The sequence below is a fragment of the Lepus europaeus genome, chromosome 19 (assembly GCF_033115175.1).
Source record: "Lepus europaeus isolate LE1 chromosome 19, mLepTim1.pri, whole genome shotgun sequence".
In the NCBI taxonomy this organism is placed as follows: Eukaryota; Metazoa; Chordata; class Mammalia; order Lagomorpha; family Leporidae; genus Lepus; species Lepus europaeus.
Genome location: NC_084845.1, coordinates 67,156,132 through 67,183,509, shown reverse-complemented (window position 1 = coordinate 67,183,509; position 27,378 = coordinate 67,156,132). Strand labels below are relative to the sequence as shown.

General features: G+C 40.1%; 1 long non-coding RNA gene and 1 pseudogene across 1 annotated transcript in view; both read right to left on the bottom strand.

The window, feature by feature from the left end:
* LOC133748380 (uncharacterized) overlaps window positions 1-27,378 on the bottom strand; it is a 347,690-nt gene that overhangs the window by 302,088 nt on the left and 18,224 nt on the right. The gene's annotated exons all lie outside the window — the stretch shown is intronic.
* LOC133748930 (U2 spliceosomal RNA) lies at window positions 13,342-13,494 on the bottom strand (annotated as a pseudogene).

Here is a 27,378-nt window from a genome sequence, read left to right as displayed (position 1 = left end):
GAAAGTGATCCTTGTCATATTGATCCCTAAACAAGTCATGCAATGCCTATAGCCAATTTACCTCCTTTTTTCTCTGGTTGTATTAGCCAATTAATTCTTTCTTTGTTTAAGCCAGTTTGTGTTAGGTTTTCTATCACTTAGATTCAAAGAACTTTCTTTTTTTTTTTTTGACAGGCAGAGTTAGACAGTGAGAGAGAAAGAGACAGAAAGAAAGGTCTTCCTTTTCTGTTGGTTCACCCCCCAAATGGCCACTACGGCTGGTGCTACGCTGGCCTGAAGCCAGGAGCCAGCTGCTTCCTCCTGGTCTCTCATGCAGGTGCAGGGCCCAAAGACCTGGGCCATTCTCCACTGCACTTCTGGGCCACATCAGAGAGCTGGACTAGAAAAGGAGCAACTGGGACAGAATCCAGCGCCCCAACCGGGACTAGAACCTGGGGTGCTGGTGCCGCAGGAGGAAGATTAGCCTAGTGAGCCACGGCGCCAGCAGATCACAAAGAACTTTAACTAATACTCCTCCTTGCCCCTGATCTTGCAAAGTGCCCTAACCAAGTAAACTCTGTCCTTAGCTAACCAGCTATGACAACCAGATGCTGCGGAGCTTTTTCTGAATTCCTTCTCCATTTCATCCCATATCTAATATGTCACCAGATCCTGTCTATTAGAGGCCATAAATATTTCTCAAGGCTGTCTATTTCTCTCCATCTTGATTGGTCTCACTCTGTCCCGATTACCTTAATGTTTACTTAGACCAATAAAGCACATCAACTTCTCTACCTTCATGTACCAATGTCTTCTCCAATCCAGTCTCCACAATAATCTTTTACCTGTGAAAATACTAATTTTACAATTTATGGAAAATGCTCAATCATTTTCCATTGCTTTTAAGACAAAGACAAAACTCCTTAACCTAGAGTTTTGGGCTGCCTTTCCCCAAAATGCAGGACACAAAATCTTGCCTGCATATAGTTTTCATTGGTAAGCAACCCCAGAAATAAGAATTCATGTTAGGGAAAGTGAGTAAAACAGAGAAGGAGGGAATGAATGAGCAAGTTGACCACAGCAGTGAACAGCTGTGATTAACCCTGTAAGGAACCTCTAATGGACCATGGGGAATACGTCTCCTTCAGAGATGAATGGAGAAGCACTCACCCACTGACTTTCATCTTCCAATGGTTGAGATGACCAATGATTGAGAGCTAACCCCTACCAGTTCTGGAATGCTCCTATGCAGTTGACAGTTGTCTTCTGCAAAGAACCCAGACCTGGGGACAAGAGAAGTCCCCGCCACACTTGGGATGAAGTTAGCTCAAAATCAATGGGAGCTCGTGTGGCACTGTTCATCTTATCCTTGGATAGAATTAGAATGAGGCTCATATCATGCCTCACTGCTGTTCAACACCATAGAGGTCTGACCTCTATCCGTCTCCACAGCTTCTTCTCACCTTCCGACTTCATTTAAACACACCAGTCTTATAGTGCCTGGACTCCACATTCCCCTAACCACAGGGCCTTTGTACATGTTGTTTCCTCTACCTGGAAAACTCTTGCCCTCCCGTTTTATCGAGTTTCTTTTATTCATTGATCAGAACTTAATGGGCAACTCACTTCCTCTGGGAAGCCTTCTCAGTGCCAAACCACCCATAAGGGGGCACTTACAGCTCTGCATGCTTCTCCTTTGAGGCACATGTGAAAGTTGAAATTGTCCCCTCATGTGATCATCTGAGATCGGCTGGCTCCTCATAAACAACATGAGGAAACCCTTAGAATCCCCAGTGTTAGCACATATTTGGCACACACAGGGTGCCAGATAAATCATAACTGATAATATAAAAAAATATATCTCTTTATTCCTACTAATAACTGGAAAATATAGATGCTCAAATACTTTTAACATAAGTAATCAATTAGTGAATGAAGCTTGTTAAGAATCATAAATGTTATGTTATGGAGAAATTCATATAATCCTCACTGAATTACATTCAATTTCTCTAAATTGCTAAAGCGAGTCTCTTCTGCTAGGAGCCCTAGGATAGACATTATATCTTTCACTTTGTGTGATGCCTGTAAGCAGAAATTGCATTCCTCTAGAAAGAATAGTTGTGAAAGAGAAAAAACAGAAATCACCAATGCAGATAATAAAACTTCTTTGTGAACTAAGACAGAGATGCTATCTAAAACAAATGGATATAGGGTATTGACCACAGAAAGAGTAAAACTCATTGGTTACTTCCCAGAATCACTCTGGCTCTCCTTCTCAGCCAGGACCATCAGTTAGGATTATTAAGTGCCTGCTCAGCTGCACTACAGTGGGAGAGGCAGGGAGGTTTGGTAGCTAAGCAACAGGCCAGAAAATCAAAGGGTAGGAGTTGTGATCTGGCTCCTCCATAAAAGTGATTAAGTAGCCTTGAGTAAACTTCCTTGCCTTGTTTTCTTCATCTGAAAAATAGCATCACCATTCTACCTTTCTGCATTGAGGGGAGAAAAAGAGAGTAGTACTCTGTGACTGCAGGCAAGTGACCTTATGGGGCCTGTGAAGTAAATAATACACCAACAGTCTGGGCTTTCACTCAAATCACCTCTTTACTACTAACAGTTTGAGCCTGAGTATGGCATGCCTTGGTTTATCCATCTGGGGTGATTCATAGGTAATGGTCTGGTCCTAATTTAAAATACAAATTCAAAAGTATGTCTTTATATCTGTAGGATCTAGGAGAAAACTCAAGTAGAGAAACCTCTTCCCCAATGTGCACTGAGGATTTCTCAAGTACCCTTTGTCTACTTACTTTGCTAAAGCTTCAAAAATACTATGTTTACATCCAGATTAAAATTCCAGACTGTCTTATTTGTTTATACCTCTGACTCATTTGTGAGTTCCAAAGGAGCCACACCATCTACCCTGTCTGAATATTTACCATCAAACACAGTCTGTTAGGATGGTGTTTAATCAGTGCTTGATGAAAGAATGAATAAGAATGAATAAAAATGAGTTAATGAACTAACAGGTATGATTGAACCAACAAACAGGCCCTTCCCCGTGTCCCTACTTTGTCCCTATGTTACTCAAAGGATGGCACTGAATTGACTTCACAGGACGGCAATCAGCATGTCCAAAGTAGTCTGCAAGGCCAGCAAGGGAAGGAAGGTTTCCAAGTGTGAGTGACAGAACTATTAGATAGCAGACAAGAAGCAAATAAAGACATAGAGAGTTTCTTTCTTAGATCATGGAAAGCCTGTGGAGAGATGAGCTGAGATGAAGGGCAGAGGTGGGGCAGCAACACAGGAGAACTGTGAGACTTGGAGTGGATGGGATGGTAACCTGAAGCATGTAAGTGCACTTGGGGGGGGAGGGGGAGAGAAAGGGGATGTTTGTGCAACTGAGTGAGGATGGAACTCATTTCATCTTCTGTTTTGTCATCAGTCTATTTCCATAGGGTGAAAAAACTCCTCTGGGTAAATATAAGCTGGAAGACAAGAATGTTCATGGCAGCACTATTCACAATGGCTGAAAAGTGGAAATAGCCTAAATGCACATCAGTGGATGGATGAAGAAGATATGGTCTATCTATGCACTGGAATATCACTCAGACAGAAGAAGGAATGAAGTACTAATGAATACTATAACTTGTATGAACTTCAGAAACATCACGCTCCGTGAGAGAAACCGGACACTAAAGGTTACATATTGTGTGAATCCATTTGTATGAAACATTCAGAATATGTGAATCCACAGACACAGAAAGCAGACTGTGGTTTCCACAAGTGGGGAAGAGCAGGGAGTAGGGAGTAACTGTTTAATGAGTACAGGGTTTTCTAATAGGATGCTAAGAATGTCTTGGAACTACACAGAGATGGTGATTACACATCCTTGTGAGTGCACTAAATGCCAGTGAATTCCAAGACTTTAAAACGGTTAATGGCTAATTTTATGTCATGTGAATTTTACAGTTTTTAAAAATAATCTACTAGGAAATATATCCATCTTGAATAAACCCCTTGCTATAGCATTCCTCCCTGTCAGGGAGACAGAAGTTGCAGTTACACCAAAACCAGCACGTCTTCCAGTTTGACACAGAGTGTCATGGACTATTTCCTCCTGACTCTATGGTGGGAGAGCTGTCCCTCATCCCTCAAGGCTTCTGTTAGCTGACTTAGCTTTCTCCTTCTCTCCCAGGAGTGTAAACTTCAGGAGGGCAGCGGCTGGATCCATCTTGCCTGCTACTGTTTCTCATCTGTTATCTGAGTTGGTGCAATTACTAGTGTAACCTGCAGTCCCTTCTGCACACTGTGATCACTGATGTCTTCAAAGACATTATAGTCCACAGACCCCACTTCTGCTTTAAAACCCCAGTGGCACAACATTGCTCTTAGAAGTAAACTTAGCTCTCTAAACTGCAAGGCTCAGCATAACCTGGCTTCTGTCCATCTCTCCCAGCTCATCTTGTACCTTTCTCTTTCTCTGTTTCAGGCCTGTGACCTACTTTCTGCCAAAGCAAAAATACTGTCTTCTATTACATGGCCTTTGCATGAGCTACCCATTTGCTGGCAAAGACTGCCCCCAGCATACATTCGTATCTTCTTTTTATCAGCAGAACTCCCTGCGCAGCTATTTTTCAGCTGCTGCCATCTCCAAGTCGACCTTATAGCTAGGTGCGGCCATGTAACTAAGCACTGCCCAAGCAACTATAACATGTTCAGCTTCCAAGGCACCTTGTGAAAGCTATCTGCTCTCACCCATTCTCCCAGATGAGAGTGGTATATACAGGAATAGCCTTGGAAGCCAGATGTTGAGGATGAAAGAGCTGCCCACCAACTTGTACTACTTACCTCAGGATTGTCATATGAAGGAGAATCTTAAATGTTATTGAAGACACAGCAAGTTAGTATCTTTGTTAAAACAGTTTAGCCCGTATTCCAATTAACCCATACTGTTATTTCTAATGAATCACATCAAAGCTCTTCCCTATCCAATGTAACCAAACTGCTCTCAAATAACTGTGGACCTCTAATTTCTACTGCTATGGATGTTAAGTGGGTGCCGAGGTGTGGGGGAGAGAGAAAGAAATTATATTTTAATGCTGCCTCCTCCTCCAGACTATAAACTCCTCAAAGGTGGAAGTCACATCTGCCTGATTTACCATGCAAGCCCCAGAACACAGCCTCAGGCTCAGTGTCTGAAACACGACTGGTGCTCAGTCATGTTTACTGGATGAATACATGAATTATTTAAATAATATCACCTCTTTAAATGGGACAAGATGATACATAACTTTAAGTGAAGCATAACTAGTCTTGGAAAAAAATAAGCCGCAATGAACACCTTTGGAGAAAGAGGCCTTGATCTGTGGTCTTGGGTGAAGGTAAGTCTGTGCTGGGGCATGAATAGCCACTAAATGAGATTTCACTTTGAATCTCTTTTATTGTTTCCACCATTATTTAGAACAGTCCCAAATAATATAGTTCCAGCCCCGCAGTGTTCCTCCCTCTAAATGTAACTGTCATTCCTGTAGAGTAAGTTTCAGAAATGTTTATATATTATCAAAATTAAGTTTCAAAATGAGCTACAGTATCTGGGAAAAGGGGATAATAATATTTCACAGAAACTAATTGGAAACTTGTTTTGAAATAAAGTAGTTATTATTTCCATCATGGAGAGATGAAAGTACAGAGATTTCCTTTTATCTCACCCAGCCTAGTATCTTACATTATTTATTCAAACTGAAATTAAAACCTGGCCAAATCCTACTGAGGCATTGCATATCAGTTAGAGATTATTCTTCTGGAAATGAACTTTTGTTCACAAATTTCATTATGCAGTTACAAATGACTATTATTAAAATGTAACATACAAAACTAAATTGTCTTTTTTTTCTGGCTATGCACAAGGTTCACTTTCCAATGCAGTATTATTCTTTTCTTCAGAACTTAGCAGCATGCTATCCCTCTGCCTACTGCCTGGGTTTCCAGAGAAGCCCACAAAACCTACCACACTGTCCTCCTGACTTCTCTGTAAGCATGGTCCTAAAGCATTGAACCAAAGTCCTGTGGACCCCCTCAATGCCATGTTTATCACTTCTCCCCTTAAGTCCCAGAGAGCAGACATGAAGGAGTTTTCCCTAACCGGTAACCTTGCTAGGACCCATTTTCACTTTTTCTACAGATTCAACCCTTGGGCAAAGCTACTACCTGTAAAAAAAAAAAAAAAAAAAAAAAAAACAGTGCCTGAAGTATGGTGCTGACTGGTTGTTTTCTGAATCCCTTAATACTGAGGGTTTTCCTGTCTGTCCCCCAAGGCTTCTCACATCCTAGTCACTCCGCCTGTGCTTTTCTTTATTCCTTGACTGCCTAACTCCTACTTCTCCTCTAGGTCCCAGCTTAGATGGAATTTCCTCCAGGAGTTCCATGACCTCACTCACACTGATGGGGTCAGGTGCAGCCTCTGTGTGGAATGGCACTTTGTACCCTTACTACTCATATATATTTTTTTAATTTTATCTCACTCTGGCTGGATTGTAATCCTGGGAGGAGAGAAATTAGCATGTGTCTGCCCACCAGTATACCTCCAATACCTGGCACAGCAATGAGCACACAGCAACTATCAACACATGTTTCATTAGTTTGGGATTTAAAATTGACTCTGGTATCCGGCTCCTGGTAAAATCAGTCTTCCATCTCAATTCCATTTACTATCTTCACACTTTCCTGGCATTAACTCTGTGGCTCACTAGAGTTTCTTTTGGTTGTTCATCTTGAGAACTCTAATCACTCCTGTGTTCATTTACTTCCACCCATGGAAGCATCCATCTGGTGCATCCAGGGTCTTCTCTTCAGGTCAATCTGCATGAATCACATTTATTGAAAAGTTTTCAAATATGGCCTATTTCTTGGGTTCTTCCCATCTGTATCCCACAGCCTATACATCTACTTCTTTTCTACTCTCCTTTCTACTTGTTGGTTTCTCTCTGGCTCAGGAAGGATTTGAGCTTGGTATGCACATGTTAACAGGGAGGAAAAATGTCTCTAGGCACTGAATGGACTTTTGTACAAGAATAAATTTTAAAGAAATTTCCAAACTCAGGCTCTGTACATCACATGACCTCCATTCTCAATCCTGCTCAAGCTTTCCTTTCCCCAGCGATGACCCACCTCTATGCCCTATGCTTAAAAAAACCTTCACACCCAGTCTCTGATAGTCCCAGTTAACTCAGTTTAGTTTTTGCCTCTGTCCAGATGCTGCCAATAGCTTCTTTCCCATCTTGAGTTTCTAGATTTATGTTTTGTCTCTCTGTTTATCTGTGTACTTAACCACAACAAAGGGGAGAAATAGGGCAGGGGTTCCCAGGTGGAAGTCAGTCACATTGTTTGTTTTTTCACAGTGTGTGGAACACTGCCTTAGTCCACATCTTGGCTACATGCAAAGAAAGGAGCTAATGACTTGCTTACCTTTACTCCTATGTGCATCATTCCAGGAATGAAGGTAATAATAAATAATACATCTCTCTTCCCTCCTCAAATTAAGATCTACTGAGAAATAAGACACAAGAGACAAATAGAGACCAAAATATCACTTTTATTATTAAAACTAGTAAGGCTTATTAGAGGATTTTTCTGGAGAACTGGGCACAGATGGACCTGCTAATATTCATTCTAAATTAGACAGATTTATCCATCAACCCAAACTATCAGAGGGTTGCTGCAGGACCCTCCCTTATTTGGAATTGGCTACTTTGGAAAATTTCCAATGTGCAGCAATATCCTGGAGAGAGAAAGGTATGTGCTAAACAGATTTAGTTCCTCCTCTAGTCAGAGAAGGCCAGGAATGTGATGACTGTCAAGCCAGGAAATCTCATAAAAATCTAAGTGCTAGGGCCAGTGCTGTGCCACAGTGGATTAAAGCCCTGGCCTGCAGTGCAGGCATCCCATATGGACGCCAGTTCAGTCCCAGCTGCTCCACTTCCGATCCAGCTCTCTGATATGGCCTGGGAAAGCAGCAGAAGATGGCCCAAGTGACCTAGCTTCAGTTCGGCACAGTTCCAGCCGTTGTGGCCATCTGGGGAGTGAACCATCAGTTGGAAGACCTCTCTCTCTCTCTCTCTGCCTCTACTCTCTCTGTGTAACTCTGACTTTCAAGTAAATAAATAAATCTTTAAAAAAAAAATCTAAGTGCTGGGGGATGGAGAGCCTCCCCATATAGCAACAGATCAAATTCTATCAGCATTTCCACCGTTAGCCCTAATATGTTTCGGGGATCCCACAGGCTCAAGGGTCCCTGACAAATTTACCTTTTCATACTGTTATGAAACAATATTTTAGTGTTTCCATGAGGTGATTTGGAAATGGATATGCTTGATACTTGAATTCTCTGATTTTTTTTTGCTTCAAACCAGACTCAGAGCTGAGAATCTTTGTAAGATGCATTCATTCACTTTCCATTCACATTCCTGCCATGAGAACACTAAGCATAATTTCATCTAACTTTGAGGATTTTTGATCTTTGAGAGCCTTACATCATCATTACCTGCATCAAGTATCACTGTTTGATACATAGAGATAGAAGAGACTACAGATTGGATTGAGTGTGCCCTAACGATAAGATGAACTGGCCAGGAAGTTCTCTAATGAGGTCAGATCACTTACGATATATACAAAATATGATAGGAATAAATGGGAAATGGTGGTAATGATGTTGAGCACTTATTATGTGACAGACACTATGCTTAACCTTTTATGTACATTAAATCATTTAGTCTCAAATCCTGGGAGGTAAGTTTTATTATCTCCATTTCATAAATATGACAACTCAAGTCAACAAAAAGTAGAACATCCAGGATTTTACCCCCTGCTAATGTGCCTGGGAAAACAGTGGAAAATGGCCGACTTTGTGTCCACCCATCCATGTGGGAGACCCAAAAGAAGTTCCTGGCTCCTGGCTCCTTGCTCTGGACCAAACAGCTCTACCTGTTGTGGCCCTCTCTGGCAAGTGAACCCGCAGATCTAACATATCTCTTTTTCTCTCTCTCTGTCTCTCCCTCCCTCTCTCTCTGTAACTCTGCCTTTCAAATAAATAAATAAATCCTTTTTTTTTTATAAAGTGCACATTCTAAAACAAGAGAAAATGTACATGGGAGTACTGAACAGAACAAACATGGTAAAAGATTAATCTCTTAATGAGTTGAAGTAAAATATGCTTAAACCTTCATCCACAACTCAGAAACATACACATACAACACCTTATCAGCCACAATCAAAGTAAAAAAAAAAAACTAAAAAACACAGACTCACTGCTTAAAGCAGATGCTATAACATTAACAAACAACTAAGAGAAAGTCATATATCTCAACTCCTGTTGTATTTCAATCTTCCTTATCAAGAAGAATCATCTTTAAACTCAGGAGTGTTAAATAAATGTAGTTTAGAATGAATTGAAGTATGAGATAAGTAAGGTGATAGCAGGAGACCATCTTGCTGTTTTAAATGAGTTCAAGTCTCCAGGCCTAAACAAATTACATCCCAGAGTATGGAGAGACTTTGCAGATGTAATCAGAGTCACTGTCAGTAATCTTGAAGGGATCATAGAGAATAGAAAAAGCAATGGAAGAATGGAGCTAGAAAAACAACATTCTAGTTTTTGAACAAGAGGAAAAAAACGTATTCCATAATCTACAGGGCTGCAAGCTTGACTTTGAAACCTGGTAATATTGTGAAATGACCAGATAACTGTGCACCCCTAGAAAAGGAAACGTTGATCACCAGGAACCAGGAGTCACCGGGGAAGAATAGTCAAGGTCCTGCATGCCTCTTTTTCTGTAGCATGAGGATCAATGAAAGCAAAGACACCATATGCACAATGAAGGATGTGAGAGCCACGTTTCCGAGGCTCCTATCACCTTCTAGGTCACCAGGGTTGGTTCAGGTAATGTGGCTGGGTGACAGAGTCCCCTTATTTACTTTATGTTCCATGAAGTTACACATTTGCTCACAGAAAGGCCTTCATATGACCAATACAACTTCTATGACTCTTCAGAGCCCCCAGCCCAGCTTAAATCCATCTGCAGTTTATATTAATTAGGGCAAGCATATTTACATTAAGTTCTCCTACTGTTCTCGGGGATCTGATGGGTAAGAAAGTACTTTTAAGAAAACAAATGACCATTCATACCAAAAAACACTTGAATTTATGAATCAATGTTCTTCTATTCACAATACTTTTCCTCCAGAGAGTTATACAGCTCAAGTCTTCTCTCAGTCAGGCCTCTGCCCAGATGTCATTTGCTTAGACAGGTCTCTAACTCTATAAGACAACATTTATCCCCATCATACACTGAGTTCATTATTTTTTTTACATTCTTGATATTACCTAGTACTTTAAAATGTTCAAGGAAAATGAAATTAAAATCTAAGTTTATTTTTGTATAGAAAATGTTAAGGTTCAAGCAAAAACAGGTCTTCAAAATGTTCACAGAAATTGTGTATTAGGAAAAACTATTAATGGATTTCTTTTTTTCTTTTTTTTTTTTTTTTTGGACAGGCAGAGTTAGACAGTGAGAGAGAGAGACAGAGAGAAAGGTCTTCTTTTTCCATTGGTTCACCCCCCAAATGGCCGCTACAGCCAGCGCACTGTGGCTGGCGTGCTGCGCCAATCCGAAGCCAGGAGCCAGGTGCTTCCTCTTGGTCTCTCACGTGGGTGCAGGGCCCAAGCATTTGGGCCATCCTCCACTGCACTCCCGGGCCACAGCAGAAAGCTGGAATAGAAGAGGAGCAACCAGGACAGAATCTGGCGCCGCAACTGGGACTAGAACCCGGGGTGCCAATGCCACCAGCAGAGGATTAGCCAAGTGAGCCACAGCGCTGGCCCTATTAATAGATTTCAAAACTTTACACCAAAATATACTTCCTTTAATTCCATTTTATATGAACTTCTTGACTCATCCCAATCTATTCCAGCTCTTACCACTACTTGAAATTGTATTATATATTAACCATATGCATACATATATAATTTTTCCTCTCTCCTCTTATAGAGTCAACAAATTCTAAGTGCATGATGTCCTCTGTTATATGGTATCCCTTCCTTTTTGAATTATCAGCTCCTGAGGGAAGAGACTGCTGTCCTTTGGCCACTCTGCCCCTAATCACTAGAAAAGTACTGATACTTATTTAAGCTCAATAAATAGTATTTGCTAAATAATATTTGTTTAATTCATGGATGCAACTTGGAGTATCTAGAGGCTATGTAGTTTGTCCCTGGCATTATCCAAAATAATTAACTATAACCCAGGTAAGGAGAAAGAAAATAAGAAACCTGATTGTCAGTAAAACACTTATCTTCAAGAACCCAGTATTGTGTCGTAGTAGGTTAAAGCCTCCACCTGCAATGCCACGTTCCATCTGGGCACCTGTTTGTATCCCAGCTGCTCCACTTCTAATTCAGGTCCCTGCTAATGACCTTGGAAAAGCAGCAGAAAATGGCCCAAGTGTTTGGGCCCTTGCTATCTATGTGGGAGACTTGAGTGAAGCCTCTGGCTCCTGGCTTCAGCTTGGCCAACCCTGGCCATTGTGGCCATCTGGGGAATGAACCAGTAGATGGAGGATCTATTCCCACCTGCCTTTGTCTGTTTTTCTCTGTATCTCTTTCAAATAAAATTTTTTTTTAAAAAAAGTACCTTCATTAAATCTCCAGTAAAAGTACAAAGGAATCCAAAGTAAAAAATATGAATATTTTTGGAAAACTGGCAGGTCCAAGTTGTTACTTATCAATAGTCACCTTGAATGTAAATGGCCTCAACTCTCTTGTTAATAAACACAGACTGGCTGAATGGATTCAAAAGCAAAACCCATCTATTTGCTGCCTATAAGAAACACATCTCACCAACAAAGATGCACACAGACTGAAAATGAAAGGATGGAAAAAGACATTCCAAGGTAACAGAAAACAAAAAAGAACTGATATAGCCTTCCTAATATCGGACAAAATAGACTTTAATATAAAAACTGTTAAAAGAAACAAAAAGGGGCACTATGTAATGATTAAGGGACCAATTCAACAGGAGGATTAACTATTATAAATGTATGTGCACTTAATCACAGGGCATCTGACTTTTTAAAAGATGCACCGGCTGCAGCGTGCTGGCCACGGTGGACATTGGAGGGTGAACCAACAGCAAAAGGCAGACCTTTCTCTCTCTCTCTCTCTCTTACTGTACACTCTGCCTGTAAAAAGAAAAAAAAAAGACAATTTATAACAAACCCAAAGCCAGTGTCCTATTTAATGGAGAAAAGCAGGAAGCACTACCACTGACATTCATAATCAAACTAGGATGCCCATTCTCACCATTGCTATTCAATACAGTCCTGGAAATTCTAGCCAGAGTCAATATGCAAGAAAAAGAAATCAAAGGGATACAAATTGGGAAGGAGTAAGTCAGACTATCCCTATTTGCAGATGACATGATTCTATATATAGGGGATTCAAAAGACTCCATCAACAGACTACTGGAACTCATAGAAGAGTTTGGCAAAGTAGCAGATATGAAATCAATACACAAAAGTCAACAGCCTTTGTATACACAGAAAATGCAACGGCTGAGGAAGAACTTCTGAGATCAATCCCATTCACAATAGCTATAAATAAAATAAAATATTTGGAATAAGTTTAACCAAAGATAGCAAAGATCTCTATGATAAGAATTACAAAACATTAAAGAAAGAAATAGAAGAAGATACAAAAAATGGAAAAATCTTCCATGTTCATGGATTGGAAGAATCAATATCATCAAAATGTCCATTCTCCCAAAAGCAATTTACAGATTTCATGCAATACCAATCAAAATACCAAAGACATTCTTCTCAGATATAGAAAAAGTAATGCTGAAATTCATATGGAGGCACAGGAGACCTCAAATACCTAAAGCAATCTTATACATCAAAAACTAAGCCAGAGGCCTCATTATACCAGATTTTAAGACATACTACAAGGAAATTATAATCAAAACAACCTAGTACTGGTACAAAAACAGATGGATAGACCAATGGAACACAGTAGAAATCGCAGAAATCAATCCAAGCATCTACAACTAACTTATATTTGACAAGGGAGCTAAAACCAATCACTGGAGTAAGGACAGTCTCTTCAATAAATGGCGCTGGGAAAACTGGATTTCCACATGCAGGAGTACCTTATACCTTGCACAAAAACCATTCAAAATGGATTAAAGACCTAAACCTAGAACCTAATACCATCAAATTATTAGAGAATATGTGGGAAACCCTGCAATACATTGGCACATGCAAAGAGTTCTTAGAAAAGACCCAGAGGCATAGGCAATCAAAGCCAAAATTAACAAATGGGATTACCCCAAATTGAGAAGCTTCTGTACTGAAAAACTAACACTCAGGAAGGTAAAGAAGCAACCAAAAGAATGGGAGAAATTATTTGTAAACTATGCAATTGATAAAGGATTAATACACTTGATCTTAGCCAAAAGGCCGAGAAGCGATGATAAAGGATTAATAACCAGAATATAGAAAGAGATCAGGGGGCTGGCGCCATGGCGCAGATTAATCCTCCACCTGCAGTGCTCGTATCCCATATGGTCACCCGTTCTAGTCCTGGCTGCTCCTCTTCCAATCTAGTTCTCTGCTATGGCCTGGGAAAGCAGTAGAAGATGGCCCAAGTCCTTGGGCCCCTGCCCCTGCATGGGAGACCCGGAAGAAGCTCCTGGTTCCCGGCTTCACATCAGCGCAGCTCCAACCATTGTGGCCATCTGGGGAGTGAATCAGCAGATGGAAGACCTTTCTCTCTGTCTCTTCCTCTCACTGTCTCTTTCTCTACCTCTCAAATAAATAAATAAAATCTTAAAAAAGAGAGAGAGATCAAGAAACTCCACAACAACAAAACAACCCAGTTACAACATGGGTGAAGGACTTAAACAGACATTTTTCAAAAGAGGAAATCCAAATGGCCAACAGACACATGAAAAAATGTTCAGGACCATTAGCCTTCAGGGAAATACAAATCAAAACCACAATGTTTCACCTCACCCCAGTTAGAATGGCTTTCACACAGAAATCAACAAACAACAAATGCTGAAATGCTGGAGAGGATGTGGAGAAAAGGGTACACTAATTCACTGCTGGTGGAAATGTAAACTGTTAAAACCACTATGGAAGACAGTTTGAAGATACCTCAGAAATCTGAATATAGACCTACCATATGACCCAGCAGTTCTACTCCTGGGAATTTACCCAGTTTACTGCAGTTAAATTCTCAATAGCTAAGACATGGTTCAACCTAAATGGCCATTAACTGAAGACTGGATAAAGAAATCATGAGATATGTACTGTATGGAATACAGCAGTAAAAAAAATGAAATCTAGTCATTTGCAACAAAATGGATGAATCTGGGAAACATCATACTTCGTGAAATAAGCCAGTCCCAAAGGGACAAATACCGTATGTTCTCCCTGCAATAACTAATAGAGCACCTAAAAAGAAATCTGTAGAAGTGAAATTGACACTCTGAGAAGCAATGGCATGCACAGCCATTGTCTTGTCTATTGAGGAACTGGTTTCATCTTCTTAATACTATCTATTGAACTCTTAACAGATTTATTAATACAAGTATAAAGTCAATTGAAAATAGATCTCACTAAAAAATAAGAGTGTAAATAAGAGAGGTGGGAAGAAGTTTGTATCTGTAAAGCTGTATAGTTCTGCATACATTACTATGGACTTTCTTCTAAGGGTACAGTTTAAAAATTTGCCAAGGGGGCTGGCGCCGTGGCTCACTTGGTTAATCCTCCACCTGCAGCACTAGCATCACATATGGGCGCCAGGTTCTAGTCCCAGTTGCTCTTCTTCCAGGCCAGCTCTCTGCTGTAGCCCAGGAGGGCAGTGGAGGATGGCCAGACTGCTTGGGTCCCTGCACCCACATAGGAGATCAGGAGGAAGCACCTAGCTCCTGGCTTCGGATCGGCACAGTGCCAGCCATAGCGGCCATTTGGGGAGTGAACCAACGGAAGGAAGACCTTTCTCTCTGTCTCTCTCTCTCTGTCTATCACTCTACCTTTCAAAAAAATTTTTTTTTAAATTTGCCATGGAACTCCAAGTCCCATTAAGCTGGATGGCAAAAATGTCATGTCATAAAAATGACCATATTAAGTATTAAAGTGATCATAGGGAATGTCCAACATGGGAAGCAGTGCACACAGACTCCTAAAATGGCATTCACTGTAAATAACACTCTCACCTCAAAATCAACGCTTTATTTAAAAGATTTATTTACTTGAAAGTCAGAGTTTCACAGAGAGAAAAGGAAAGACAGAGAGAGAGAGAGAGAGAGAGAGAGAGAGAGGTCTTCCATCCACTGGTTCACTCCCCAATTGGTCGCAACAGCTGGAGGTGGGCTGATCTGAAGCCAGGAACCAGGAGCTTCCTCCAGATCTCCCACATGGGTACAGGGACTCAAGGACTTGAGTCATCCTCTACTGCTTTCTCAGGCCACAGCAGTGGGGCTGGATCAAAAGTAGAGCAGCCAGGACACAAACCGGCACCCATATAGGATGCCAGCACTGCAGGGAGCAGCCTTACTTGCTACGCCACAGCTCTGGCCCCTCAGAATCAACCTTTAAAGCTTCCTGGTCTGGCTGAAAGGCCTGTGAGAGCATTTCAGGCATGGAAAACCAAGATTCTGGGGCAAAAAATATCCTATACAAAGGATCTCTGTGATATCCCAATGGAAAGAAGGGGCCATCAAAGAAGGATGTACTTTTCTCTGAAGGGAGGAGAGAACTTCCACTTTGCTTATGGTTGTGTCCCAAAATCTGATGGCGTCTGTGGTCACAAAAGGATTCCATAGTCTTGGCAGCTCATGGCAAGAGCCTCAAGTGATCACTGATGTCATAAATAAGAGTGTAAATTGTTAAATGAACAAAAGAAGTCACGATGCACTTACTCCCCATGTAGGACCACTGTCCTTAATGAATTGAACTATGAGAATTAACTGCAAAACTTGTTCTCAAACTGCACTTTATATGTTGTGTGTGTATGGGGGTGCAAACTGTTGAAATCTGTACTTAGCATAGAGTTGGTCCTCTATATAATGTTAAACTAAAAATGAACCATAATTAAGATGATGGAAGAGGGAGTAGGAGGAGGTAGGAATGGAGTCGGGGTGGGAGGGTGGGTATGAGGCAAAGAACCACTATATTCCTAAAGTTGTAACTATGAAAAATGCATTTATTAAATAAAAGCTTTAAAATAAAAAAATAAAGTGATCATATGGATAGGAGTAGGTGTTAAAGGGATCATATAAATAAGATCAAATGTCTGGCAATGATAATAATAAATAGAATTAAAAAGGAGAGAATGTTCCAATATAGGAAGCAATCCACACAGTAGACTCATAGAATGACAATCACTTTAAACAGTACTCTGACCTCAGAATCAGCCCTTAAGGCATTCTTGTCTGGCTGAAAAGCCCATGAGAGCATTTTAGGCATGGAAAGCCAAGACATTGTAGCTAAAAGATGTCCTGCATGAAGGATCTCTGTGAAAAAGACCCCAGTGGAAAGAAGGGGCCATCAAAGAAGGATGTACTTCTCTGATTGGAGGAGAGAACTTCTACTTTGCTTATGGCCTTGTCTAAATACTGATGGAGATTGTGGATTCAAAAGGCTTCCATAGCCTTGGCTGCTCATGTCAAGAGCCTTGGGTGATCATGTTACATAAGACTGTTAATTATTAAATTAACAACAGGAGTCACTGTGCACTTACTTCCTATGCAGAACTTCTGTCCTTAATGAATTCTACTATGAGAATTAACTGTAAAACTTGTTCCCAGTTTGTGTGTCTGTGTCTTTGTGTGTGTGTGTGTGTGTGAATGCAAACTGTTGAAAAAGTTACTTAGTATAGAGTTGGTCTTCTGAGTATAAAGTTAATTGAAAATGAATCTTAATAGAGAATGGGGCTGGTAATGGGAGAGGGAGGAGGTGGTGGGGTGGGAGGGCGGGTGTGATGGGAAGAATCACTATATTCCTAATGTTGTACTTATGAAATTTATACGCATTAAATAAAGGATTTTTTGGGGGAAAATGCATCTTCATTATTAATACAATAACTGTTACCTACAATGTGACTGACATTGTACTAGACCCTCAATAATCCTAACAAGTAGAACTTTTGGGGCCATCACTGTGGCACAGGAAGTTGAGCCACTGTCTATAGTGCCAGCTTCCCATATGGGCACCTGTTCGAATTCCAGCTGCTTCACTTCTAATCCAGCTCCCTGCTGATGTGCCTGGGAGGGAAGGAGGAGATGGCCCAAGTGCTTAGGCTCCTGCACCCATGTGAGACACCCAGAAGAAACTCCCAGCTTCTGCCTTCAGCCTGGCCAATCCCTGGCTGTTGCAGCCATTTGGTGAGTAAACCAATAGATGGAAGCACTCTCTCTTTATCTCTCTCTCTAATTATGCCTTTCAAATAAATAAATGTAATCTTTAAAAAAAAAAAAGAAGTAGAGCTTTTCATCATCTTAACTTTGAGATGGGCAAACTGGGATCAGGGAGTATAAATGTCAGACAACAGTCAGACAACAACAAATGTCATGAGGAAGCTGAGAATGAAATCTAAGATCTGTCTCACTGCAAGGTGCATCTGTTTTTATAGTACTATTATAGCACACAAAAAACATGGGAAACCTACTTAATATACAATTGATAGGAAAACCAGTACATAATATGAACAATCAAGGTCTTACAAGAGTTTGACAGATGTGAATGGCAGGCTAGAATTCAAAAAACATATATATTAAGTAAAGTCCCTTATACCAGTTTTAAGATCCAAATGCACAGGTATGTGTATGTTGGGAGTGGAGGGCAGATATTTACTTATTTGAAACAGACCAAGTGGCATCAATGTACCACAAGCTCAATTTGAACCAACAATAAGTAAAATGTTTCTATGAAATGAAATGAAATATTTAAAGTACATTATCAAGATTTTTTTAAAGAGAAGTTTCCAGTTTTATTGTATAGAAGTGAGATTACAGAATTTCATTATACAATGTAAAGGCTCCTAGAATAGTAACAATCTTACTATGAATGAAATTATTAAAAGGTTTGGTGGGGGCCGGCGTTGTGGCACAGTAGGTTAATCCTCTGTCTGTAGCACCAGCATCCCCTATGGGCACAGGTTCTAGTCCCGGCTACTCCTCTACTGATCCAGCTCTCTGCTATGGCCTGGAAAAGCAGTAGAAGATGGCTCAAGTCCTTGGGCCTCTGCATCCACGTGGGAGACCTGGAAGAAGTTCCTAGCTCCTGGCTTTGGATAGACTCAGCTCCAGCCATTGCAGTATATTTGGGGAGGGAACCAGTGGATGCAAGATCTTTGTCTCTCACTGTCTGTAACTCTAGCTCTCATATAAATAAATAAATTAAATATTTTTTTTAAAAAAAGGTTTGGTGAACTTTGACCTGTGAGAGAAAAAGATTCAGAGGGGATAAAACATCCATCTTCATTATCTGAAGGGTTAAAATAAGAGGAAATTCTCCATTGTTCCTGACAAGTGAGGCCATGGGATACAGGCTTAGCTAAAGACGCCAAGCTTACCAATAATTAGATGCCTTCTGAATAAGAACTCCCCATGCGTCAGGAGAGAGACACAAGCAGAGGCTGCATTAACAACATGTCCTGGATGCTTTAGGAGCTACCTATGGAAATTAGCTGATTTGACGTATTTCTTTCAGTCCAACTTCTTTCCACATATGGTGGCCTTATTTTCTGAACCCCAAACTAACACCTGTAATCCTGTAAGAAGACTTTTGTCATGCACCTGGTTTTGAAACACAGGTATAACCACCAAAATATTATAGCTTCAGAGAGATGTCACCGATTGAAATAACAGGTGAAATATATAAAACTGGCACCTTCCTGGAAAAATGAAGATGTAAAATTGCTCTAGGGCAAGCAGCTAACTCTTTTTCAGTACTCGTGTTTCAACGAAAGAGGTGGAAACTTTTGCTAAGAGTTCACTGCATTTTTTTCTTGCAAAGCAAGTTTTCTTGAACTCTTCCTCCAAAAACTGGCCATTGGAAAATCTGGTAACATTACCAAGAGTGCCACATTCTCCCATAGGAGGTATGTCAAACCCACCAGATGACAACTCCTCCACTGTTGTGCACACATGGGGATACTCTGGTCATAGCTCATTGAGACCCAAACTATCCTTGCTCCTCCAGCTTGGACCAGAATGCATTCCCCAGCAATTCCCCCACTTTGAGGTTCTTGAACCAAGGAGTAAGAGGGGCAAATCTTAGCCAAATCTCAACTCACTACTCTGCCCACTAGGAACTAATCAGAATGATTAAGATAATGTAATTCCAGATATCATTTACAGGGCTATCAGCTGTTTCCTATTAGACACAATGTTCTTTTCACAGACTTCTTTGTTTCACACTGACAGTCATTTTTCACCCTGCATGGCAGAATTTCAAAGCCAAGAATCTTGTATTACACAGTAAACAAACAAAATTAGACTCAAAATTGCCTTTTTTGATTTTGATATATTAATCAACTCTTCAGGAAAGCTTCTAAACATTTTCAATTACATCAAAAACAGGCTGGCAACATTTTCCAACTTCAAAAAAAAATCAGGCATAGTTAAGGTTTGTTTTCTATTCCACTGATACTCTAGATTACATATTTGCAACTGTTTCTACTTTAGGACAGATTGATTAATAGCATCAATTCTAAAATCCCAGCATGTCCACAGGAGAAAAAAAAGTTTTTCCATCTGTGATCTTAATTAACCAACACAGATCTATCTATTTTGGTTTGTTTGCTTCTTCCTTCATCGTCCCTACATATTTCAGAGACTATGGATCTCATGGTTACTATTAAATGCTCATTGAGAAGCAGATATGCATTCAAGAGATGGAGGCCAAAGAATGGACCAAATGAGCCAAGGAGAAAGAAAAATCTTGATACCTCAAAGACCTGGCCTCCCTCCTCTGCTTTATGCCATACTTGACTGGGCAGAAAAAAGGCACTTGAATTAGTAATGAAAAGATACTGCAAAACAAAATAGATATCTGCATATGATTCACTAGGGAGGTATAAAAGAAAGTGTACACTATATAACCATGGGCTTAATAGATTTGATGATGATAGTAGCCCAAGTGCTTAAATTATGTCTATTGTTGCCATTAAAAAGTAGAAATCATGGGAAGAATGCTACCAAGACAACTGAAATGTTTACACATCCTTTCCTAAATAGATTCCTTAAGAGCTTTAGATTGCTCCTGCTGCTAATTGCTGACGTTTTTATTTTGTAAGTTTTAAAGACCTATCTTATCTACTAGTTGAAACTGGTTAGTTATCAGGATTTACTGAATCCCTGCAGTTCACAGTATGTGTCACATTCAAGAATACAAAAGATTTAGATTATAAATCTTTTCACACAAAAGAGGTTACAATATGTGAAGGAAACAGAACAAAAACACTTGAAGATATGTAAGCATTCTCTGAGATGTGAAAACTAATGTAACCTATTATATAACTAGATGAGGCTCTATGTTACGAGAATGGAATTTCACCTCCCTTGTTGAAGTGAAATATAGAACCTGAACTGTTTTAGAACTGGAAGAAGATTCTCCTAGAGGTTAGAGGGGCTGGCCAGTGATTTCACACACACACACACACACACACACACCCCTTTCTTGACACTCTTTAATCCACATGAAACAAGCTAAACATTTTAATTGATTATTTTACTTTCTAGAATATGCAGAGTCCAACATGACAGCTATATAAACCTCTTGGCTCCCACGATTATTCTCATTCATATTCCCCAAAGGAGCTCATGCTTCAACACTGATCTGAAGCTCATGGATGTCATTAAAGAGAAGCTTTAGGGTCTGTTCTAAGATCCTTCAGAATTAGATATACAGCTCATCTCCAGCATAAACTGTACATTATGTCATGACACAAAAGAAGCTTCAGGGCCGGCGCCGCGGCTCACTAGGCTAATCCTCCGCCTTGCGGCACCGGCACACCGGGTTCTAGTCCTGGTCAGGGCACCGATCCTGTCCCGGTTGCCCCTCTTCCAGGCCAGCTCTCTGCTGTGGCCAGGGAGTACAGTGGAGGATGGCCCAAGTGCTTGGGCCCTGCACCCCATGGGAGACCAGGATAAGCACCTGACTCCTGCCATCGGATCAGCGCAGTGCACTGGCCATTGGAGGGTGAACCAACGGCAAAAGGAAGACCTTTCTCTCTCTCTCTCACTGTCCACTCTGCCTGTCAAAAATAAAAAAATAAATAAATAAAAAAATAAAAAACAAAAGAAGCTTCAGTATGCCACAAGATAAACACTCATGAAAATATCTTGCACACTTTCCTATCAAATGCAATGACAAACAATAGCTCAGTGGGGGGCCGGCGCCATGGCTCACTTGGTTAATCCTCCGCCTGTGGCGCCAGCATCCCATATAGGCGCCGAGTTCTAGTCCCGGTTGCTCCTTTTCCAGTCCAGCTCTCTGCTGTGGAAGGGCAGTGGAGGATGGCCCAAGTGCTTGGGCCCCTGCACCCACATGGGAGACCAGGAGGAAGCACCTGGCTCCTGGCTTCAGATCGGTGTAGCTTCCGGCCATAGCAGCCATGTGGGGGTTGAACCAACAGAAGGAAGACCTTTCTCTCTGTCTCTCTCTCTAACTCTGTCAAATTTAAAAAAAAAAAAAAAAGCTCAGTGGGACCCTTTAAGCATCCAAACCTGGCATTGCTCAATTAAGGAGTGATGTGTAGAGAGTAGCTTCCCTCATGTACACAAGTTTCTGCAGAGACTGAATTGGAAGAAGGTGTCCCAACAAGTAAGCCCAAAGTTTTGACAAAGAAAGAAATCAAAAACCCATGGTACCATACAGTCACACTTTTGTTTTTGCCTTATATCAGACAGTAGGAAATGAGTTTCTCCCCAGTTTCTCTTCACAGACATACCTACTAAATGTGCTAGCAGGTAGTTGTCTTCCTCAGTGTAGACACACAGCATGTAGACATACAGTCTACTGCAAAAGGGCATAAGAGTTTTATTCTCTGATGAAGAATAATGATCACAGTATTAGTCTATTTATTACCAAGAGAAGAAGAAACCACTATATGGAGATGCCAAGGGTTGAGGTCTGCCTCCCTCAGGAACTTTCGGAAGGATCTCTCCTAACAGCCTCCATTTGTTCTGTCCGCTTCAAGTTTGCTTTGCCTGGATGACTGATAGAAATACCTGACTGCCCAGTGTCATCCTTAAATGAGATCCTGTTCCCCTAGATTCATAGTTTGATTCCTAGTGAGTTTGAGGATAAACCTCTTGCAACTACAACATTCAAAGATGAGTTACTTACATAGTAAAAAGAAACACTAGTCTCAATAACTATACATAGTAATGACATGTTACAGGATGGTAGCTGAAATACGGTGACTTCTTCAGGAATGATATTGAAGAAGATTTTCTAAAGGTGGTAGGACTTCCTTATAGACTTGATCATTATTCAAATACATTTATTTTTAAAGGCTCCTATTATCTGTAGCCCTAGTGATTTACATGAATCAATTTACATAAATCTATGCCAAAATACCAGCAAAAAATTAAATATATGTTAAGTATATGTCAAATTAATTTTTTCTTTCATTTAACACAACAGGAATCTCAACTCGCATATGTTCAGTCTTCTTCATTTACAGCTGCTGTTGTATGATTCTGAGCTCATGACTTTTTTTAAAAATGGAAAGTTAACTTTAGGATTTCTACATTAAGCATTTTTGTTAGGAAAATAGTATATCAGCCCAAAAGAGGTGGCTTGCTTTTGAGCTGACTGTGATAATCTCCCTTCCAGGCTGACTTCCTTAAGCACACTGTATCCCCTGAGAACTTGAAAAGGCAAAAAGATACTACAATAAAATAAGGATCCAAGGGAAACTACTTGGTAATTTTAATATTTACAAGATAGAGCCCAAAACACTAATTTAAGTAAAAAGAAATGCCACTGGTTAACATAAGCTTACAAATATTAAAATATTAACTAAGATATTAATATTAAGATATTAATACTAGGTTTACAAATATTGAGATAGTGGTAACTGGCAAGAGAAAAAATGAGAGAAGAAGGCTATGCTATGCCTTGTTCTACTGAGACTTTACTTCAGTCTTCATTCAGCTCATTCTGTCAACTATGATAAAAGAACACAAGGAATGAACCAGAATTATAATTAAATGATTTCATATAATATCAACTAGTGAGTTATCTGTTGAAAACGGGAGAACGGCAACAAAAACTGGCTTAAATACTGACTTTCATTGTTCCACAAAGCAGGAAGTTCAGGAGCAGAGTAGCTCCAAGGTGAATTCATTTGGTAATTCACTAGCATCAACAATAACCCAAATTCTTTCTGCCTTTCCGTGTTACCAGCCTACACACGATAGCTTACCCTGTAAGACAGGGTCTCCTCAAGGTCCTAAGATGGTTTATGCAACTCCAGGCATCATAGAAAGACAACAACTATCAGAGGTAGAAGTGTTTCTAAGTATAAATTTTACATGGAAGTACCCCAACATCACAACCCAACCTCCATCCATCTCAAACACTCTCTCTCTGTACTCACTGGTCAAAATTCTATCACAAACCCATGCCAAAGCCAATCATTGGAAGGGTAGTAATTCAAATGTCTGGTTTAGACTATTCAAAATTCACCTCCTTCCAAAGCTGAGAGAAGGCCCAACTTTGAGAAAAATTAGATTTCTGTTAGCAAGAAACAAGGCTGGTGAGAAAGATAGTTGCGACAGATAGCCTAAAGCGTCTGCCATTATATTAACAGAAAAAAAGTGTAACTCACTACACCAAGGTTCAATCCACATGAACAGTTTAACAGGTGGACAGTATTATATATTAAAGATTAACCATTGTTGTTTTACCAATAAGTCTTTACAGGGAGCCGGAAAGATTTGGATCTCTCTTCAAAAGGCAGTAAGTGATTATAATTGAAGCACAAATCATTGATAAATCCATATCATCTAAATCTAGAATATACATTTCCTCTTTTATTGAAAAATCAAGGGTTCTCTTTACTGTAAATCTGAGTTCCAGTGAGTTTCCAGTAATTGTTTCATATTCCAGATGTGCATTTGTAATAAGTTTATGTTGGTTAATCTGGCTCAGTTTATCTAATGAGCTACAAAAGTGGTCAATTGTTTATGCAAATTAGGAATTGTGCCTTTATTAAAGGGAAATAAATTACCTAAATATATTCTGACATAAATTGTTTTATTTTTCACTTCTAAATTTTTCCTTTATTATGTCTATTTCCCACACAGGAAAAAAAAAAGGTCGTGATATGTTTGTTAAATGTGTTCTTTTCTCAAACATTTAATCAATCTTAATGTGAAATCATAACTATTACAATATTTTGTGACATTTAAGGGATGTCAGAAGATACAACATGGTACAATGATAAAACAACCAAGTGAGAGGTAGGAAACACAAATTCCAAATTCAACTGCATTCATTAAGTGCTCACTACATACCAGACATTGTGCTGTTTAACCTGTATTCACTTATTTAACCCTTGTAATATCCTGTAAACTATGTATTACGATTATCTCATTTTCAGATATGGAAACTTATGCAAAGTTATGTAACCTGGTCAAGGCTACATTGTTGTTAAAACCCAGACCAAATCACTTAACTATGGTGCAATACTGGTTTATATAGTAATGGAACTGCCACTAGTTGCTTCAACTGGATAGGACTTGTTTCCAGTGAGTCAAATAAAGATAAGAACATTTCCAGCCCTAACATTTAAAATGCCATGAAAGTCATGACCTTGCAGACATCCTTGTCTGCCAAATGGTTTTATTAAGATTACATTTATGACCCAACTGAATACCCATGTCTGGACCTTCTAGTGACACCTGCAAGGTGATCCATAAGAAGGAAGAAATAAATGGCCTCTCTACGTAAGACAACAGGGAAAACCCATCTCCTTAGAGGAATAAGGTTACAGGTTATGAGACCTAAATTCACAATGCTCCCAGACACTGGCATGAAACCTACTAAGAAGGTAGGCAACAAAATTGGGTTTCCTATAACACAGCCCTTGAACTACCTAATGATCTTTCAAAGCAAGTTATAATGTTTCACGACATCAGTAGTAAAATCTTTCCCCTTCACAGCTAAAAGTATTCTCTGTCTGGAACTTGCAAAGGAGTTAGAATTGAATTATTTTAAAACATCTCACCAAACCTAATTATGAATATTTATGAGGGATTTCTCAAAATATCCTCTTTGGGGTATCAAAACATAGAGGCATATAGTAGAGATCTACACATTTCCAGGATTAATATTAGATTTCTATCTCTGAACACTGTGAACTAACTACCCACTAGAGTGACCTATCTTTCAGCTTATCTGAAGTGTGAAATTTTAAATCTAAATGACTAAAGTCTGTAATCTTATCTTAAGAATACAAGCAGGATTGGATAATAGAGTGTTGTCCTGGTCCTGAGTCTATGAAGTAGTTCATCCTTGTTGTACTTTCTCACTGTGTGTAAATAGGGACGTCAAGTGGTCTAAGTTCCAGAATCTCCATCTTGTCAGAGGACTTTCCTCAACCCAGCTCCTCAGACCTCTGATGAAATAGCTAGACAAAGGGCCGGTGCCATGGCTCAATAGGCTAATCCTCCGCCTCGTGGTGCTGGCACACCGGGTTCTAGTCCCGGTCGGGGCGCCGGATTCTGTCCCGGTTGTCCCTCTTCCAGGCCAGTTCACTGCTGTGGCCAGGGAGTGCAGTGGAGGATGGCCCAAGTGCTTGGGCCCTGCACCCCATGGGAGACCAGGATAAGCACCTGGCTTCTGCCATCGGATCAGCGCGGTGCGCCGGCCGCAGCACGCCGGCCATGGCAGCCATTGGAGGGTGAACCAACGGCAAAGGAAGACCTTTCTCTCTGTCTCTCTCTCTGACTGTCCACTCAGTCAAAAAAAAAAAAAAAAAAAGAAGAAGAAATAGCTAGACAAAGGAGTGCAAAGAATAAAAATGTCTTCCTCTTAAATAACAACTTGAACATTTTAAGAAAAATATTGTTAAGGATCCATTTGCTTTGGGGTATGAAGAGTTATCTTTTGGGTACGCAGTAATATCTCAGTTTTCTTCAACAGATAAAGGAATAATGCTCTGAATACACAAATAATTCATGTATCATAGTACGTGTCCATGATTATGTTATTTTATAGATAAATTTTATTTTCTAATTGCATTCTTTGTGTTTTAGATAAAAAGGTTAATTTGCTATTCCTGAACAAAACATGTCCAGGAAATTAAAAATGTGAATACTAAGGTCAAGTTGAGAAAAATAAATTCACTATAGTATGCAAGAAATAATCCACAACATGCTTTTAAAAAATATATTAATAGCTTATTTACATCTATGATTTGGAATATGTTCCAAATAAAAGTTCTGGGCATGTCTACTTCCTTATATCACAAATTCGTTCCCTGATATTTATAGAATAAATTAAATAATTTTATCAGATTTTCCACCAAAAACAGAAAACATTAGGCAGCTGCAGAACAATGCAAAAGTCACTGATGACAAGACCCATCTGCCTGTCATTTAAATATTCCTAAAATCTGGGTGGGTGTTCTATGTAGCAGTTAAGATGCCACTTGGAATGCTTACATTCCGTATCAAAGTGCCTAAGTTGGAGCACTAGCTCCATTTTCCAGTTCCAGCTTCCTACTAATGCATACCCTAGAAGGCAGCAGGTGAAGGTTCAAGCAGTTGGGTCCCTGCCACCCACATGGGATGCCGACTGAGTTCTGAGCTTCTGGTCTTATCCTGGCCTAGTCCAGCTACCACAAGTATTTGGGGAGTAAAGCAAAGAGTGAAAATCTCAATCTCTCTCTCCCTCCCTCTCTCTCTCAAATAAAATGAAAATAAATAAAAATTTTTCCTAAATTTAAAAAAACATGAAGTTGTTTTTGAGTTGTTTATTCCGTTCTTCAGGCCAGCCAGATTCTATGAGCAAAGGACAAAATGCAAAATGGGAGGAATTATTACTCTGTCTTGTCTGAAATTATAGTGACATAAAATAGTTAAAGCTCAATATGAAAATTCAACAACAATTGGCCGGCACTATGGCATAGTGGGTTAACGCCCTGGCCTAAAGCGCCAGCATCCCATATGGGCGCCAATTCAAGACTCAGCTGCTCCATTTCCAATCCAGCTCTCTGCTATGGCCTGGGAAGCAATAAGAAGATGGCCCAAGTCCTTGGGCCCCTGCTCCCGCATGGGAGACCCAGAAGAAGCTCCTGGCTCCTGGCTTCAGACCGGTGCAGCTCGAGCC